The sequence below is a fragment of the Monomorium pharaonis genome, chromosome 3, assembly GCF_013373865.1.
Source record: "Monomorium pharaonis isolate MP-MQ-018 chromosome 3, ASM1337386v2, whole genome shotgun sequence".
In the NCBI taxonomy this organism is placed as follows: domain Eukaryota; kingdom Metazoa; phylum Arthropoda; class Insecta; order Hymenoptera; family Formicidae; genus Monomorium; species Monomorium pharaonis.
This window is the reverse complement of record NC_050469.1, coordinates 15581814-15601119: the sequence shown is the minus strand read 5'-3', so window position 1 is coordinate 15601119 and position 19306 is coordinate 15581814. Positions and strand designations below refer to the sequence as shown.

Sequence of the window (19306 nt, the reverse complement as noted above, 5' to 3'; positions counted from 1 at the left end):
TACTCCGGAATGGAAGATGATGAAGTGGAAATGTGGATTCGAAGAGTCGAACGTACCGCTCTAGTGCATGGTGTTCCCGACGTGGTGACACTACTAGCTGCTACTTCTAAATTACAGAAGAATGCGAGAATCTGGTTTGATATGAACACCAGTCTAATCACGGACTCCTGGTCTTTATTTAAGGAGGCGATAATAAAAAGATTTCGCAGAAGATTATCTTTTCAAGCTGTAATGCAGAGAGTGGAAGCATGCAAGTGGTCATTCCCAAAGGAAACTTTCCAAGAATATGCTTCAAAGAAGTTTAAGCTTTTACATAATTTACAACTGCCTGTGAAAGATCAGATCCAATTACTGATTAGTGGAATCAATAACATGGCAATCCGCAGCACGGCCACTGCCATTAATGTTGAGTCAATAGACGAATTTTTGGAAAGGATGTTCGACATCACAACAGCGTGTATAGCTCCATTTAAAGGACACCACTCACCGCCCAGGAAGAAAGAGAAATCCAAAGAGGACTTACATTCACCTTCCAAACCTTCTCAAGGATCTTCTGGTTTCAAGAATGTGTCTTGTGCCTATTGTAAAGCAAAAGGTCATGTCAAGGGTGATTGCTTCAAGTTAAAAAGAAGAAAGCAAATGAACCAATCTTCAAAGGATTCAGCGGACACTAAGGTTTCCCCTGCGTCTACCACCACAGTTGCTGCCACGGAAGCAGACTCGAAGAAGGATGATACGGTGGCTTCTGTGTCTGACAGCATTAAGGTTCCTGATGACCACAAGCTGTGTCTAAGCGATCCTATTATAGAAGTTGCGTCGTTGAAGGGTATGAGTTGTAACCTACTTGCGTTAGTAGATACGGGCAGTCCTGTATCATTTGTCAAATCCTCTATCATTAAGATTTTCTACGGTCACAAATTTCAATTTGATAATAATGAGTATAAGCAGTATAGATCACTTACAAATACACCTATTGAGATTACAGGCACGGTTAAGACCACAATAGGTTTAACGCTCTTAAAGGAAGTACAAACAGATGTCAACTTTCTTATTGTAGAAAATGAGTCGTGCAGTTACCATATTATTTTGGGTCGAGATTTTATCGCCCAAAATAAGTTATCGGTTTATTATCAGCCTGTTAATAAAGATTTACAAGATAAAATAAAGCTTTTTCATGAAGTGACCTCGACTGAGATAGTTGAAAATGATACACGACTTGTTCCGTCCGACATCAAGACGGATTTCGGTTTAACAGTGGATAAAATGGTTTGCGATATTTTTAATACTGTCAATGATACAGTTATGGAAAAGCCAGCCGTTGACGATTTGCAGTCACAGTGACGCTCAAAGACAATTCGATGTACGCGTATGCGCCGCGTAGGTTTGCGTGGGCAGAGTGTGTAGAGATTAGAAAGATCACCGACGATCTGCTAGAACAAGGTATAATTAAAATAAGCACCTCGCCATATTGTGCCCAAGTTGTACCAGTGAGGAAAAAGAATGGCAAACTAAGGCTTTGCATTGATTTACGTCTTCTAAATGATAGAGTTGTGAAACAAAGATATCCGTTTCCCATTATAGAGGACTGGCTTACGCGTCTAAGTAATAAGGCGGTTTTTACTTCGATTGATCTTAAAGATGGCTTCCATCTTGTTCGAATACATCCGGGTCATACCAAGTACTTTTCATTTGCCACGCCAGACGGGCAATTTGAATTCACGCGTTTGCCTTTTGGGTTCTGTGAAGCTCCTGCTGAATTCCAAAAGAGACTCTTACAAATTTTACAGCCTTTGATTAGACAAGACAAAGTTTTAGTCTACATTGACGACATTCTTGTTCCCACTGCGACAATTGAAGAAAACTTATCAGTCCTAAAAGATACGTTGTTTTTGTTGAAAAAATATGATTTTACCATTAATATGGAAAAGAGTCAATTTCTTAAAAAATCAGTGGAGTATTTGGGGTACGTCATCTCAAATAATAGTATCACGTTAAATGACAGGCACATTGAGGCGATTAAACGCTTCCCGATACCCACTAAGGTGGTAGAAATATAGAGATTCCTGGGCCTAACCAATTATTTCCGCCGATTTCTGACTATGCCGCTAAGGTTAAGCCTTTACATCATTTGCTTAAGAAATCCGTTTCTTTTAATTTTGATGCTCAATGTATTCAAGCATTTGATTCGTTAAAAAACGAGCTTGTCTCTGCACCAGTATTGAGACTTTTTGATAAAAATAAGGAGACTCAAGTTCATACAGATGCCAGCTCCATAGCTCTAGCTGGAGTCCTGGTGCAGAAACAAGATACGGGTCAATGGGTTCCTATTGCCTATTATCCCAAATAGCACTGGATGTTCCAAGGACGTCCATTTTAAGTCCAATTCAGGTCCACATGTCCATGGACATAAAATAGATATTTATAAGATGTCCATTATTTGAATTAAAATGTTCTATTCAGAACGTCTTATGCTAGATATCTGATTTATGTCCGCACTTGCATCTTACTTTTATATAATTTATCTTAATTTTTATTATATAATCTAAAAAAAATATTGTAAATTATATATATATTATTTACATAGTTCTAATTAACATTAATTTATAAATAATAATAAATTACATTGTTTTTATTTTTCAAAAGGTTTATTTTAATTGTTCTACTTTTAGATATAATATGAAATAATATAAAATAATACTTATTATTTTTTTATTTATTATTAACACTCCATTATTGGTATTTTTTAAAATGTTTGTTATAATACATTATTGTTTCTTTTTCGTTTTTTATCGTTTTGTTTTTTTTTTCGTTTTTTTTCTTTTTTATTATCGTTTCTTTTTCTTTCTTTTTCTTTTTTTGTTTTTTTTCCCCGTTTCTTTTTCCGACCAAAAGAGGGACATAGCAATTGGTCTGGGTCAAGCTCTGTCTCTGTCTAACCAGTAGCATAATGGGCGCTAGACAAAAAAAGAAATTGATCCGGACCATGTCTTCTCTTTGTCTTTCTGCGGGACACTTTTCAAGAGCTTGTTACAGGAAATGCACAGTCCATGCTTTATGTCGATAATTTTTACAAAATGTGGATTAACCTACTATTACAGCAAGCCCTTTAATTGAAAAAGGCCCAAAAGAAATAATCAAATCATAATAGGTTCAAAATTTGGTTTATTTCGGACTTTCTATGAATGTCCGAAATTGTGACAAACGTATATCCCATGGACGTCCATTAAAGGACTTTTTATGAACGTACAAAGTTGTGCCAAACGTATATCCTATGGACGTCCATCGAATGTCCGACGGACCTTATTTGGACTCTTAATGGACGTCCAAATGTCCAGAAGCGGATATCCATTGGACATACAGTGAATGTCCTTGTGCTATCTGGGTATAGTCAGGCTACTAACTCAGCCGAAAGCCGTTATCATTCCTTCGAATTGGAGATGTTGGCTGTTTAGCGATCGGTTAAACGTTTTCATGTTTATTTATATGGAACAGACTTTACAGTTGTAACCGACTGTATCGCAATTGTGCACTCGGCTAAAAAGGCTCACCTCAATGACCGTATTTCGAAGTGGACTTTGGCGTTACAAAAATATCGATTTAAAATGATGCATCGATCAGGCATTAGAATGGCACACGTCGATGCGTTAAGTCGGGTGGTAGCCACCACAGACGTTATGCCTTTAGAAAAGGAGCTTAAGTTCCGACAATTAGCGGACCCACAACTGCAAGCGATTGCGGCGCATTTAGAAGTTTCGGATCATGATCATTTTACCCTTATTGAGGGATTAGTTTATCGCAAAAGAGCGGATAAGCCAAGGTTTGTCATGCCAGACAATATGATTTTGCGGCTTTTGCGTATTTATCACGACGATGCTGCGCATTGTGGTGTCGAAAAAACGATTCAGGGAATAATGGGCAATTATTGGTTCGCCTCTATGCAAAAAAAGGTTCAAGGATACATTAATGATTGTTTGGTTTGTTTAATGGCAAATTATTCCCCGAACGTTAAAGAAGGAGAACTTCAGATCACGGACACTCCCACAGTTCCTTTTGACATTTTACATACGGATCATTTTGGTCCACTCAAGTATGCGGACGACAGTTTTCGTCATATCTTGGTTGTGGTTGACGCATTCTCGCGTTTTACATGGTTAAAGCCGGTTAAGACTACTTCTTCCAAGGAAGTGATTAAACTTTTCGTAAATATTTTTGGTACTTTTGGTAACTCAAGGGAAATTGTCTCTGATCGTGGAACTGCGTTCACGTCCGGTGAATTTGAAGATTTCCTTAAGGAAAGAAATATTAAACACCGTTTAGTTGCGGTTGCAGCCCCATGGTCAAATAGTGCTGTAGAGAGAATCAATCGATTTTTGAAATCCTTCTTAAAAAAGGTTTCAGAAGATTCTCAATCATGGGCGTTGAAAGTCGAATTGATTCAATACGTAATAAACAATACATATCATTCGTCAATCCGCAGCTCACCATCTAAGGTTCTTCTGGGTTATGAACAAAGAAACCACGAAGATAATCGGTTAGTTGAATATCTGAACAGTTTAAGTAAGGATAATTTGTCTTTCCAAGAATCTAGAGACCAGGCCAGAGATTTGGCTATTGAAGCTACGAATAAACTAAAAGTTTATAATAAAGTTTACTATGATAAAAGGCACAAAAAGCCCACACAATATAATATTGGAGATTACGTTATGATACGAGATACAGCGGTCAAAGCCGACGAAGATAAGAAATTAAAGGCGGTATACAAGGGTCCTTATATGGTGACGAAGGTATTGAATAACAACCGTTATGTGATTCAAGATATTCCAGAGCATAATATTGTTGCGAGACCATACAATTCCATTCTCTCTCCGGATAGGATGAAATTGTGGGTAAAGCCCCTTCCCCCTGTTGTTAGTTCAAATTAGGATTAAGCTTTATATACGTATTTATACGAAGAGGTTTAAGTACGTGAGATAAATTTTGCAATATTCCGCTAGCTTTTAAGGTATTATTTTGTATTAGGGTAGTGTTAAGGTTTATGAGCCAAAAACTGTTTCTTCATATATGATTTAGTTTATAAGATTCGATCCTAAAAAACCCCGTTGGATATACACTTCTACATTATTAAAAATTAGGTTACGTTAGGTTTAAGTGCGTTTGAAAATTTCAGTTTAAAAAAACAAACAAACATTCGGGACGAATGTCGTTATCAGTATGGCCGAGCTGTAAGACCCAAATTTAATTTTCGTGCCTAAGACGCCTCCGAAGTTAAGATTATCTCGATGTCGCCACCGTCGGGTGACTTTCGGTGCGTACAGCGACGCCAAGTGGTACGTAACCAATCACGGACCAATGATAGGCCGGCATGGATTAGGCAACTTCAACCAAGTGTAGGATTGGCCAAAAAGGCTGCGACAGGAGGCGCGAGCGTCGAGAATCGGCGGGAAGGAGTACAAGTAAAGTAAGCGAGGACGATGGCGGAGTGTGGTTTTTGTAAGAAGACAATAAACGGTGTGTACGAATACGAGTGGCTTCTCCTTTAACCGAATCTGCCTATACCCTGCATATTCCTGACATTGGCATTAATAGTCCTCTTCGAGATATTTCCTCTCTCTACTGTGTGGCGGTTTATTTAAATCTTAGTCCCCGCCACTTACAATATATTGTTGATAATAATTTTTGTATCATTTCTAAATGGTTTATGAAAATAATATAATCATGAAAATAAAATAATTATATAATCTTTAAAAAATATTTTTTGAAAATAAATTTGTAAAATATTTATAAATATTTATGATAATAATATTTTGTGTTATCTGTGTATGTATAGGTATAGGTTAAATTGATTTCTTATTTATATTAGATCGATTTATTTAAGAGTGTTCTTTTGTAGGAAACTTTAGAAATGTCGTATACCTGAGGTGTGTGCAGATGTCCTCCAAAATCAACTTTGGAATTGAAGCAAAGAAAACTAATAAGAAAGGTGTACTATTGCGCATATAGCGATGGCGGCACGATGAGCGGAGCCAATGAAATTTCGGTCCAAATGCACCGCGCAAATAATCTTCTTCTTTCAAACATTTGGACCCAATTCTTATTGGTCGACTACTGCGCATACGTGATGTTGGTTCACCTTTCTTATTACATCATGGATAGTTCCATGGCTGTTTTTCGAACGATTTTCGAAAATAGATGCTACTCAATATTTTTTCTTATTGTACACACTTTTTTCGTTGTATTAAGTGCATAGCTGCGCGTCGTCTTCTAATCTCTGCTCTAACTGTAGCTCTTACGTATTCCTCCATATTTTCAAAACTGTTTCGAGCCAAATTTAAGCCAGCGAAAAAACGCTTTATGAAAAGGTAGGAGGTGATAGCTTTAGCGTTTTTAACGCCGAAATTTCGTTGTAATGCAGTAGGGGTAAACGCCAGCTTTTCTTCGCTTGTGCATGAAATTGTACCTTAAGCGTGGTGCATACGAAAAGAAAGAGAAAAGATGTAAGACTATATAAAGACCTATAATCAAAGATGCGCCAATGGCCCCCCACCATGACTGCTATCCACCATCTTGTACCCATACAGAGACTGGATGGGGGCTGGGGCCGGGGGCTGGGGTCTGGAGTAGTGGAGATAGTAAACAATGCGAGCCTGCTCCAAGTTGTACGCAGCCATATAACAGATGCAAATTTAATTTTTCTTGTTCTTCCTGAGTGTATCGTCAAAATATAGTGACCCTCGAGAGTGCAGATATTGAATTACCTTATAATTTCTGACACATATTCCTTTAACCTATACTGTTCAACACAGAGCACTCTCCTCTCTTCCTCGCCCAGCGTGGGTACGCAATGGCGGATAAACCATGTGACTAAAGTGACCAATCAAAATTGTGTTCGCCATTGGCGAATCTTTGATTATAGGTCTTTATGCAGGCCTGCTCGGTTAAGGAGTGAGGGTATAAGCATACGTAGAAAAGGACAAACGTAGACGTTGAAAAGGGACGGACGATGTACCAGATATTTTCTTCTCTTTCACACGCAGGCGTGTGTAAGAGAGAAGCAAATTCCTGTTATATCGTACGTAAGCCTTACCCCCACCCCTGAAATTTGGGACAATCCTCGGTCTAGATATACTATGTCTATGTCTTTAAGTAAGAGCTTCTTTCTCTTTTCAATGCCGGAGAAGTGGGGATTACTTCTTCTCATCTCCTCGCGTCGATTCATCATTTCCCCTGTCAGGCTCTCCCTACTACGATGATGTCAAAGAGAGAAAGATGCTCGTCTTACATCTTTTCTCTTTCTTTTTGTATGCACCACGCTCTTATACAGCGGAATGCTCTATACTTACTATGACCGGCATTCATAGTCGGATCTTATATTTAAGATCATCTTAAGGGGTTACACCAACCTAGCGGGAAAAAAAATTCGATTTTTTTTTATTACATTTTCTTGAAGCTTCAAGTTTTGAGAATATATTTTGAAAGTTTTATGTTGATATCTGAAAAAATGCCGGAATTACAGAGAGTTGAGTAAAACAAGATCGAGCGTTCGAGTGCTCGAATTGGAACAATATCAACATAAATCGCCACTGGACGATGATGTGATTAAAGCCATTCGTCCAATATTTGAAAACAACTTTCTGGTGATAATTTACTGGAGAAATGCGTCGGTGGATTCACACAAAACGTTAACGGAAGTTTGAACAATCTGATTTGGCGCATAGCGCCAAAAGTGCAGCACAGCGGTGCACACGTTGTGCAAATTGCTGCCAATATTGCTGCATACACATTTAATGAAGATGCTGCCGCATATTTATTAATGATAATAAAAGAATTGTGCTGCATATTGCGAAAATCAAGACCGAGCGCGCATCGATGTGGTCGAAGTACGAGCGCAGAAGGCGACGCGCGAAGAAAGGATTGCTCGCCGTCAACAGAAGTCTTCACAGAGCGCTGCTGTTATTGATGTGGAAGAAATCTCATATGGCCCCAGAATTGCCGACTAGAGGTAAAGTGCAAAATTCGGCTATTAACAATAGTAGAACTAAACTTGAAACTTTAAACGCGTTTTTCTCAAAACATGGTTTTCAAAGCCGGTGACCACCAGATCTCAAAAACTAATCGATGGATCGTTTTCAAATTTTTACACAATACTCTCAGAAATATTCTTTTGTCGGTGACGATCTAGTTTTTTTTATCGATCTTCATTAAAAATTAAAAAAATGAAAAGGACAAAAATTTTTCTTTTTTTTTTTTAATTTTAACTTTAACTCATCGCCATTTTGTAACAAACGATAAAATCGACAATCGGCGATCGTCACCGACAAACCACTACTGTTAACTTAAAAACACCATTTTGTTTTTTTGTTTCAGATGGATCGTTTAGACGGGACAGTGGTCACCGCAAAATGCGTTTTTCCAAACCTCAATGTGTGTCAGCGGCCATATTTCTGCTTTTCGTCGCCATTGTTTAATAAAAAAATTTTTTTATATTATCGAAACATAAGTCAATAATCACCCAAAATTTCATTTAATTCCCACCACCCGTTTAGGAGGAATAAAATATCAAAGTTAGGCCTGTTTTTCGACCGTCTAGGTTGGTGTAACCCCTTAAGTACTGTCTTAAGAGGCCATCAGCCAATCACAGAGCCGTATTAGCATCTTAAGACATTGCCTGAGACGATCTTCAAATAAGATTCGACTATGAATACCAGCCTATGTCTATGTATCGCGCGCTGCAAGCAGTGGCCACTCACCGTTTTGCTTTCTTGTTTGGCGCGTTATGATTGGTCGCTTGAGTTGCGACAATGCGCGACACAACGTGCTCGCGTGGATCGAGCAGTCGGAGATCGGAGGGACTTATATAAATATAATTGGTTCTTGCCCTTAATTCTTATCGGATCTAAATGTATAAACCAATCATATTAAAGAATTTTACAACAGCTGTTCCACTGCTACGGCGCTACATTCTCCGCAGGGTATCGATCATGTAATTTTTCCCCTAAAGCGGAAACGTGAAAAGTAAAAAGTTTCAAGTTACTGCCTGCGTTTGAAAATAGCTTTAGCTGGTGTTGGGAAAAAAAGTTAAGTTGGTAATATTGAGAATTCCCAACGCTGTTTGTTTTCTCCCAGCTGGAAGTAGTTGGAGATCGATCGAATAGGTGCATTTAGTGCGAATGACAACAAAATATCTTAACAAGCGATAACGTACGCACGTGTTTTATATAACTTATATCTACGATTGTTGAAATTTAGCAAATTCAAGGTAATCCTTTTCCTTTGTTTAATAACACTTAAATGTAAAATAGAGTAAATGTAAAATAACATTATTAATAAATAAAAAGCAAGAAATAAGAGGAACATTAAAATTTTCTTGATATCTTTTATTGTTATGTGTGGTTGTGACATAAAATTTAACAAATTACTTGAAATAAAATATTTTCTTAATGCAAATTCATATATTATTACTTTTCGTAAATTAACTAATCAATATAAAAAATTACTGAATATATAAATAATTATTTAATATAATGTATTTACAGGCTCTTTCTTTGCGTATTGTTGAATAAGAAACGGAAGTCAATAAAAAGAATATACAAATTTAATCAACATTAATTATTATTATTATGGAAAAGTTACTATTGAAGAATATTTTACTCGAAAACATGTTTGATTCTTTTAGTATAGTTTATCGTCTAATAACAGTGATGACGACGATAAAGAATTACAAAATATCTTGTTCAGTAACAACACGAGATGAAAGGAGAAACGTACCAAAAATAAAAAATTATTTGGAACACATTGTAGCAATTAAGTTATAATACATGAAGAATTATCGAACTATTATTCGCATACGGTTGTACCTTCTATTTTTGCTACCTATAGGGCATAGACGGCAACCATACATTATAATAAATAATATTAATAAAATTTAATGTTCCTTTTATTCTTTGCTTTTTATTTATTAATATAAATGTTAAGTTTTATTTTATATTTAAGTATTATTAAACAAAGAAAAAACGTTACCTTGAATTGACTGATAAATTTTGGTTATATAAAATATATGCATACGTTATCGCATCTGACATAATATTTCATTGCTATTTGCACTAAATGCACCCATTTGATCGGTCTCCAACTACTCCCAGCTCCCAGCTGGGAGAAAACGAACGCAGCGTTGGAAATTCTCAATACTACCAACTTAACTTTTTCTCCCAGCACCAGCAAAAGCTATTTTCGAATGCACCCACTGTCTCTTTCTATTCAATACTAATAGAAAGAGATAGTTACATGAAACTTTTCACTTTTCACGTTTCCATCTTAAGAAAAAAGTTACATGATCAGAACCAAAGAGGATCAGGGGCTCGATTCTTGAATTCATTCGCAAGAAAACGTATGCGCAAATACTCGCTCTAACAGAAAAGTTGCAAGTTTATTGGTTAAAAGCCATACGATAGCCAATAAATTTTTAATTTTTCTGTAAGAACAGAATTTGCGAATACGTTTCTCTTGCAAATGAATTCAAGAATCGAGCCCCAGAACGCAACCATTGCTCTAGTTTACACTGAGCGCTTGGTACGCGTATCAAGTAGTGAATTTAAGCTGATCAGCCAATGATTAAACACATTCACTAGTTATTTACTATTTGATACGCGTACCAAGTGCTCGGTGTAAACTAGGTGTGCTTTCCAGCAAGACACAGTGTAACACAGTGTCCATTAGTGTGAGAAAGAACATGTCAGTGTGTCTCGCTTACACTAGTGGACACTGTATTACACTGTGTCTTGCTGGAAAGCACACTAGGTCATTGGCTTAGTTTACATCGTGCATTTGATACGCGCGTATCAGGTACCATATTCGTATCAAATTCGTACTAAATATTTAGTACGCACGATGTAAACGCTGCCGGATCAATTTGGTACGAGCGTATCAAGTAGGAGTATCGTACTAAACTGATACGCGTACCAAGTGATACAAATGTCGATGTAAACGCATAAAACGCATTTTAGAGAGAATTTAGCAATTGAGCATAACCTCAGTGCTAAAATCTAAAAACCGGTGTGAAAATGTCTTAGTAGGAGACATCAACATGAATTAAATTTGTATTATATTTTTCACAGTACATGCTTAGTACATTCGATGTAAACGCGCCCGTACTAAGGCTTTGGTGCGCACCAAACTTAATACGCGTACTAAGGTTTTGACGATGTAAACTAAGCCATTGTCGCGTAGCGTGCGAACCAGTGCTAACGTGTGTTTGCGTGTGTTGTGTTACAATTAATCTTCTCATAATTAATTGTGCCGGTTGGTTTGTGCATCAATAAAATTCTAAAGTTTAATAGCGTTTTTGACGTAATCGAATCTAAAACCTGGCTAACCTGCATGGGTTGGATTGGGTCACGTCGAAAACGCAATAATATTGACATCATTACACATTTCCTCAAGGACGCTTCCTGCAATTAACACTCGGATATAAGGGTATATTCAAACAAAAGATTTAATTCGACAGATTTAGGTCCATAAAATATTGCTGGAAACGCATCTCCAATTCCGATAAGAGATAATTTATTCGCATGAAACGTAATTTTTGAAGATTTTCCAACAGGTATTTATCAATATTTGTTTATTTCATTACCTAAGCAACTACACAACACAACAACAATAATAACAATAAGGTATGTAATAATGTTTAATTGTAATTTTACAGATAGACAGAATAATAATTAAGATTTTTAGAGAACACGATAGAGATTAAAAAGCAATTAAGACAACAAAATGAATTTTTGGAACAATTAAAACAAAAAAATGACGCAGTAATATTTGCAGCAGCAGGTCCAAGAGATAATAATTTTTTAACTATCCCTACAAAACCATTTAAAAAGCATCGAAAATTACTGCAGTATGACACTTCATTGAAGAATGATGAAGATGGAAAAGAACTGGTAATAGTACAATATACATTATCTGTCAATGATTTGTTCTCTTAAGAAATAAAGACAGTGCTATAGATTTTTTAGACAATTGAAATATAATTGCATCGTATATTCAATTAGACATATAAATTTAAAAAGATTGAAAAAAATGTAAATAGCTTGTATGATGTTAATACTCAGAGAATTGTGCGGCCGAAAATACTTTTAACGTAATTGAATATTTTAATTTAATTTTACTGTACATATATACTGATATTTACAATTTTATATTACATATTACTCTGGTATATTGAAATGTGTTTCGACGTTATTCATGTATGAAAAATGTAGTATATATGTCGTTACAATCGTAATTTATATAAATACCATATGCTTTAGGAAACATTTTTCTATTTGCTTGGAGGAGACTCATCCCAGGATCAAATAAAACATAGCTTGGAAAAAAATGTTTTCCAATAAATTGGCTATAAAATGCTCATGGAAAGGCCAGAAAGGAAACTTTGCCATAAATTCACTTCTTCTAATAGATATTATAAAAAGCAAGACTTTCTGCATTAATCTAACCTAACCTAACCTTACCTAACTTGAAACAAAATTATATAAATCAACTTATTAAACTTTAATTTTTTTTACGTTTTATAAAGGCTGCTCGAAAGCATTATCTGATGTTAATAGATAGACACTTTCTAAATCATGTTTCCGCCTGGTTAAATATGCTAAAACACGTTATGATAGAGAGCAGGTACTTTTTTCATTCTACTTAAATGAATTATTATTTTTATACAACTGAATTGATTTTGTGTCTTTTTTTTTGTCTTAGGCAAAAGCACTTAGAAAGCAGATAGAATAACCAGTAGACTTCGGATTATATGCACAAAAAATTTAATACATATGCGCATATATATGCACGGATTTTTACAAATATTTACCAAAAATATGCAAAAATTTGTTAAAAATTGTAAAGAATATGCAGATATATATTTATATTTATAAATGTTTTATTTAATTGGGTATTTTTATAATATTTCAAATCTTTAGGAACAGATGCAACATAAAATAGGAAATAAAGAAGCTTTAATCAAATAATATATTTTACAAATACAAAATTAATAATGACGATATTTAAAAATACAAACTATTTGTACATATAAACTTTATAATATTTAAACTGACTTATATTTATGAAATATAAAGATACAATTATTTTATTGTGTGTAAGAGTTAAAACAATATATTATTAAATGTTTTTCAAAATTTTCCAAATGAAATCTGTGTCTTCTATCTGAAAACATATATTTAAAAATTGAAAAAGAGCGTTCAACATCTACAGATGTTATTGGGGCATATTTAAGGTTACTAATTAATTGAGGAGTAAGAAAATTTATGTCGTTACTATCAGTAATTATTTCGCCTTTCAAAATTTTGTTAACTATAGTTAATAGCTTGTAACTTTTTTTTTTCAAAACGTCGTTTAATTTTATAAAAATTGTCGCCCTGATATTTCTATTAACATTTTTACATGAAGTTTCGAACTCTTCAATTAATTCAATTGATTCTGACAAGCTCATTCCTTCTTTTTCTAATTTCTCAATTATTTTTGCCACAAAACTATAATTGCTTTTAATAAATCCAAGTTGTTGAATTTCGGATTTCTTAAATAATTTTATACAATTTTCAATTGCAATGTTTGAATCCGATTCTGTAAGAGCAAGAATAACATTCATTACGGGATTATATTATCTGCATAAAAAAGAGCTGCCAACCATGTACCCCATCTTGTTATTATAGGTTCAGGAGGAAGTGAAGTAAGTTGGAAAGTTGTTCTTTGTAAAATTGAATCCGTAGAGAAGCTTTAAAAAATTTTTTTTTACGTTTTTAATCAAATCATTAATTAGTGGAAATTGATTCATAATTTCTTCAGCTACGCGATTGAGACCATGAGCTAAGCAAGTGACGTGGATTAAATTTTCATAAAATATTTTTAAATTTTGGCCAGCTTTAATCATATATGGTGCGGCATCGAACACTAACAGTAAAATTTTTTGAGAAGGCACATGCTCGGATAAAAAAAATTTGACAATCCGTCTTAAATGAAGCGAGTTATTGTTAAATTATTTGTTTATAATCTGTTTGATTGTAGATATTGTATTAACATAACATGAATCTACATAATTTTTTCGTAATGTACTTTCATCAGGAATATTAAGTTTACAATATTTTTTAAGAAATAATTGAAAATTTAAATTGTTTAACTTATTTAAAGGAATATTTGAAGCGACTAGAGCTTGATATAAGTCTTTGTTGAATACTTCTTGTTCGGTCTGTTTAAAATTATTTTTTAAGCACTGGCCTAAAGTTTGGTAATGAACTGTGGACTTCTTAAACTTTTCGCATTTTCCAATATGTGAAGGAGTCTTAGCATGTTGATCTATTAAATATTTTCTGTCATGGCATATCTAAAGCAGCAATTTTAAAAGAAAAAATAATAGTATAATAATATTTAATTGCAGAGTTATTTCATCTATTTATCTCTTATATGCAGCCAAATTTTTAAATATATACATTTAATATTTTAAATAAAATATTAATTTATAATTTTTAATGATTAATTACATTACATATAATTGCAACCACAACAACCCAGGTAGCAAGGTGACGTTAATACGACGTCAATAATTCGTCATTTAAGGTCGCGGACGTCATGTTACCAAATTAAGACGTAATAGTAACGTCATTTTTTGACCTATTAATTACGTCAGTCATTTATCTACCCTACAACGTATTTCCGACGTCATATTCTTGACTAATTAATAACGTCAGTTAATTGATCATTTTACGACGTATTAATAAGATTTTATTAGTGACTAATTACTGACGTTAACTATAATTCTTTGTAATAATTGACGATTTGACCTCAAATGACGAATTATTGAGGTCTAGTGGACGACACCTTGCTACCTATAACTATTAATCATTATTTAAAGATTAGTTAATAAACAACATTATTAAAATTAATACAATATTTTATATAATTAATACTATCAATATTTTAGAATTATCCCAGACAGCACATAATATTTATGATAAATATTTATTAATATTTATTAAGATTTATTTTTTCAAAATATTATATAAATATTTTACACATATTTTATATATACGAAGAAAAAAATCTTTATTCAACATATTAAAATATAGCTTAAATATTTTATATAATATTTATGGTAAATAAAAGATAAAGATTTGTATAAGTAATATTTTGTAAATATTTATAAATATTTCATAAATATTTTTATAATATTTATGATAAAATCTTTATGATTTGTCAAATCAAAGACCACAAAAATATTTATAAAATATTTGGATAAATATTTATAAAATATTTAAATAAATATTATAAACATTTTATAAATATTTTATAAATATTGCGTTTTGTCTGAGGTATAATTTAGCTTTATCAAAAGAACAGAGCAAAAACATATTTCTATAAGTTATTCCACATGTTATTTCGCATATGTAAAAATCAGGAAAAAAACTGTAAATCTATATTTATTTATAAAAATATTAGTTACTACAAGTTTCATGTTTCTCGCAACTATTGAACTGATCTATAACAAATATGTATTCATGAGCATCAAGTGTTCATGGATCATCACGAAGGGCTAGGTATATAGCGTACGATCTTCGAAGTCAAGCAACGTCGACGGCGGTTCAGAGTTGAATGGGTGACCGCGGAAGTTAGGCAATTCCAAATGTGACTATGGTGTGGTGGGTCGTGATGCTTGTTGAGAAACAACGTAGATTTTTTTTTTACATTATAATTATGTTATTTCGATATTTTCATAATGCAAGTACTGCATATATAAGACATGTATCCGAAACGTCAAAATAACGGCTTTTACTACCTGGGATAGTCATAAAAATGACGTTAAAATGTCGTCTTTATTAAATGTAATCTAAAAACCTATGTTTTGTCATAAAAATAACAATAAAATACCGTCAAATGTACGATACTAGCTTCTTGAAAATGACGTCAATAATATGAAAATAATGACGTATTTTTGACGTTAATATATGACGTCGTTAAGATGAGACAAATGTACGTCAGTTTTACGACATTTAGACGTCATTTTATCTCGACATTATGACGTCTGGTTTGTCATAAAATGACCAAAAAATGCCGTCAATTAGACGTCACCTTGCTACCTGGGAAATTTAAATTATTACAATAATTAAAAATAATAATTAAAAAAAATTAAAATGTATACTTTTAATCCTTCTTTACTGTAGCTAAATAAAAATATTGTTTTCTTTTTAGTACTTACAATTTTACCGCATGTTCTACAGAATATTTTATCTCCATCTAGTACAAGCTCTGGATATGGCTTAATCCATGATAATATCTTGTCGGACATATTTATTTTGTCAATAATTTATTGAATATTTATAATTTCATTTACTTCACACAAAGTCTAACGAACGAGTTCTAATAGAAGAATGAGAGGATCAGAGCTTCAGCGTCAAGAACAATTAAAAAAACGTGACGACACGGAAAACAGTAGACACTCATCGCTCACGCGTTGGCAACGAGTATCTAGATTTTCTAGATACGTGTAACTAAAAAGCGTGGCAGTTTAATTTTTCCATCTTGGATAGATATTTTACGCATAAATTAGAAATTTATTCAATTTTATGCAATAAAATATGCAAAATTTATGTAAATATGCACATTTTTTGAAAATATGCAAAGCTTGAATAAATATGCAAAATATGCAAAAATTAATTAACATTAATTAATTAAAAACATGATAATTTGATCACATTATTAACGCTTTAATAGAATATGCAAAAAATAACAAATATGCAATTTCCATATAATCCGAAGTCTAATAATCAGTTTTAAGGAAATGTACCTCATATATGGCGTTCGACCGATCCTGCAAATGCATCAATAGTGCAACATTAAAATAATATATTTATTTTATAAATATTGGAAAAACTTAAAAATACGTAGTACATGTTATAAATATATAATAATATATTTTATATAATTGCTGTTTTATATTTTTTTTATTTTATCACACTATTGTATATGAAAATTAATATGCGAATTTTTGTTTTTTATTGATCGTATTATGCACTGGTCGTATTATACACATGTAACGAATGTATAAAGCCCAATCTACAATGAATCATTAATTGTTGAGCAGAGTGTCTGAAGTCTGATGACATTTGCAAATGCCATCTCTTATAACTTACGACTTAGGACACTCTGATCAACGATTATATGACTTATTGTAGATTGAGCTTTATACATTCGTTACAAAAATGTTGCAAATTAACCGTGAAGCGGAAAATAGTTCTTGGAACGTTGTATAAAGAATGGTATATAAACGTTATTTTTGGAATAAAAGTTTGTAATGTTTCCCTAACGTTTCATGCAAGTTTTACAAATGTTGCAAAAACGTTGTAAATGCGACATCGCATATCCCATACAGCACAAAAAGATTGCAGCAACATTGTGGCAACATTTCAACGCAAAATTGCAATATTGCATAAACGTGTGAAATGTTGCTGCAAAATTGCTACAAGATTGCAGCAATGATAAAATGTCCGCTTTCAGAAATATTGTTACGTAATATTGTAGCAATATTGCAATAAAATATGTATGCAATATTATTCAGAAAAAGGTTATTTAAAATAATTCATCCAATTTTAAATAACTATTTCGAATTTAACAAATATAGAGTGATTAGTGAAACTTCAACTAAAAGATAAACTTTACAAGTTTTGTCTTTTATATAAGTACATTTATAAGACGAGAGACAAAACTTGCAAAATTTATCTTTTGATTGAATCACTAATCACTCTGTCGTTAAATTTAAAATATATTAGTTATTTAAAATTGAATGAATTGATCGGATGATATTTGGGTGATCGTTTGGTCGTTGATGTCACTAATATAAACACTCCGTATTTGTTAAATTTAAAAATACAGTTATTTAAAATAATTTTGAATAATCTTGTACTTTGTTATACACAAATCTATATAATAATACACACAAAGTAAAACTACACCAGAATGCATGTATCTCTATAGACGAAAATTTTTTAATAATATAGAACGATTACTTTCAAATTATTTTTGAAAAGTTATTGTAATATGTTTATTTAAACTGTATTGAATATTAATTTTATCTATTTTCACTATTTTAATAATATTTTAAAATGCTGCATCATTGCTGAAGTAATATTGTAAAATAATGTCTTTGCAATATCTCTGAAACATTACATCACAATATGCAATGTTGCTGCAAGCTTTTGTGCTGTAGGGGATTAAAAGGTTTTGCAAACGCTTAAAACACGTTGCAAGTTCGACGTCGCATATGTAAGGTAATTGAATCGGGACATTTCTGGTTCCTGAAACGTTACAAAAATGTTAATGCAACCAAACGTGAAACGTCGCACGGCTATATTGCAATATTACAAAGACATTTTTGCAACAGAATATTGTTTAGCGGGTATATTATCGTAACCCAATCATAACACAATCGTAAGACGCCTCGTATGCGTGCTAGCCTGAAAAATCGTATCGTGTGCCAAAAGCTTTAATGACGGATACCCCCTCTACTATTTTTCTATCTCATAAGCAGTCTATTCTAATAAATCTACGTGTAAATTACACACACACACACACACACACACACACACACGCACACACACACACACACGCACGCACGCACGCATGCACGCACGCACGCACGCACGCACGCACGCACGCACGCACGCACGCACACACCAAAAGCAATACACACACACAATAACAACTACAGATATGACCCGTGTTACAACTCACATTAATACGATTCGGGCACCAAAATGGCCACATCTATCGATTGGAATATAAAATACAATGTTCTAATTGGTAGATCCAAGAGAAAAGCTATAACAGCAATCACCTGTGAATCAATGGCTGTGGTCAATCCGAACGTGGCCATTTTGGACGCTCCCATACAACTCAATGGACCAAAAATAGCTGACCATGCGAAGACCTTACTTATGGCGTTTTAACTGGAAATGGTTAACCCGTCTTGGTTTCTTTTTCTCTAGAACTGGCCAATCACAGTTATATCATTTTTCAGAAGAATGGCCTTATGATGTCATTAATCGCTCCCGAAGTGATTAACCCAGGGCTGCTATTCCGTAACCACTTACCGACAACTATCGATGTCGTTGAGTATTTTTGCGCACGTATTTTGATATATGAAAAAATATGCGCAACGACACTTAACGACATCGATAGTTGTCGTTAAGTGCCCAGGTAGCAAGCCTACGTCATTTTGACGTCCCAAAATGGTCATATCTGGTCATATGTCGTCAAA

General features: G+C 33.5%; 2 long non-coding RNA genes across 3 annotated transcripts; both read left to right on the top strand.

The window, feature by feature from the left end:
* Window positions 1-8663: 8663 nt before the first annotated feature.
* Window positions 8664-9904, top strand: LOC118644861. The gene is made up of 2 exons (XR_004962652.1): window positions 8664-9256; window positions 9534-9904. It is a non-coding gene; the product is annotated as an uncharacterized LOC118644861 (long non-coding RNA).
* Window positions 9905-11167: 1263 nt separating this feature from the next.
* Window positions 11168-13010, top strand: LOC118644802. Of its 2 annotated transcripts, XR_004962577.1 has the most exons (5): window positions 11168-11295; window positions 11437-11596; window positions 11699-11933; window positions 12303-12666; window positions 12745-13010. It is a non-coding gene; the product is annotated as an uncharacterized LOC118644802 (long non-coding RNA). The 2 variants fall into 2 exon arrangements; XR_004962576.1 differs by having other exon boundaries at window positions 11173-11596.
* The last annotated feature ends 6296 nt before the right edge of the window (window positions 13011-19306 follow it).